This window comes from Sphaeroforma arctica, assembly GCF_001186125.1.
Source record: "Sphaeroforma arctica JP610 unplaced genomic scaffold supercont1.2475, whole genome shotgun sequence".
NCBI lineage: Eukaryota > Ichthyosporea > Ichthyophonida > Sphaeroforma > Sphaeroforma arctica.
Window position 1 is genome coordinate 1 of NW_014038083.1, and position 1,836 is coordinate 1,836.

Below are 1,836 nucleotides of genomic sequence, written 5' to 3' on the forward strand. Positions count from 1 at the left end.
ATATATACTATATATATATACTATATATATATATATATATATATATATATATATATATATATATATATATATATATATATATATATATATATATATATATATATATATATAAATACATACACGTATACATATATATTATTTGTGACTCGTATATTGTCTTTTCAGCAGTGTGAACTGCCAACCTTAGCAATTCTATAGTACTGGGGGAATCTCTATGATACTCATCATATACGACGTACACTTAAAATTCTTTCAGCGTTGAGCTACTTACATTTTTTGGGCCGCTATTGAGTTGTTGTATAGTTGTAAGTGGTACACTATCTTAACCACCGAAAAAATGATAAATCCGTATGCCAGGCCCCGTAGAAGGGGTGTGATAGTGTGGTTGTATTTTGCTTTCCTCAGATATTTCTTAGCATTGTTGTGTGCGAAATTCTTATGAGATGTCATAGTTATAGCGATACAATTTGGCACTAATAGGTTAGCACTTGTAATTTTATGTGTACTTTCTATATAGCTTAGATTGGTCATGCAGGCGTATTTGTGGATATATACTTGACTCGGGAGAACCAGCTTACCCACAAAGCTTTATATATACAGTTTTACACTTAACTGTATTATTATATTCTGAGAATGGCAATTAGAAGCCTTCATAAAGTAGACAATATTAATTGAATTACCCTTCGCTCATTTAACTATACTCTGGGCAGATCTCAATATCAACTGGAAAAGTTGAACTACTGCTTTATGTCCTCTGTTGATGCTATTTTATGCGAGCGTGTGGTCAAATTTGGATACAAGCTGGATTTGTTTCGTTATCTTTATTCTCTCTCTCTCTGAACAGATGATAGATATCTCAAATACCATTTCACTCACAAAAGTCAGAAGATGTTCACAATTCTTCCGATTACATATACATAGTTCAAAAAGAAAAGAAAAGAAGTATGTATCAGAGGTGGCTCTATCAAACTCTGACGCAAGAATGACAGACCCCAGGCCCAGGGCCCAGAATATCCATGGCAACTAAAGCTCTTTTGTTTTAAAGTTTAAAAAAAAAAATCAAATTTGGAGGTATGTATTTGTTTTTTTATTTGTTTTTTATTAAAATAAAATCAATACTGTAGTCTGTACATATGACGTTTGCAAATTTGTACATATAGATATATGTAAAGCAAAAGGAATGTCAATCTAAGACAAGACAGTTTCATTTCCATTTTGATTCATTGTTTTTAAAAGGTGTTTTTTTACTTTGCATTTTTGTAAAACAAATGACGCACATGCCGGGGGCACTCAGGTCTCTGGGACTCAGGGACTCACAGGCAGGGCGGTACAAGCCGGCACAAAATAATTGTTTTTAAAAAAAAATGTACGACCATCAGTATGACCAATTTTCCACCAATAAAAACCCATAGATTGTAGACTCAGACTCGTACTGATACTTTTTCAAATATATTTTATTGATAGTATGTATATCGCGTAAACCACCCCATTTATTGCACTTGTGATAGTCACCTTACACTGTTCTTCCCAGTTTTCAGCCTTGGCTGCAGCACTTCCAGTTCTCGTCCCCTTACTGATGTAGTCCATTGCAATCACAATGGTTCCGTAGTTTATTGGCATTCAACTGATTAATGTAATCGATTGGCAACTGATACTAAATTTCAATCAAATATATACGACCTTTAGGCTTCAATACAAGAATTTACAACCAGAAAGAAAAGAAACAATGATCTTAGAGATACTGAATATTCTGCTGCAAACCCACACCTTCAGAACAGGTATATAGATACAGTATTTTAACCACAGCGCAGGAATATATACATACACACACACACA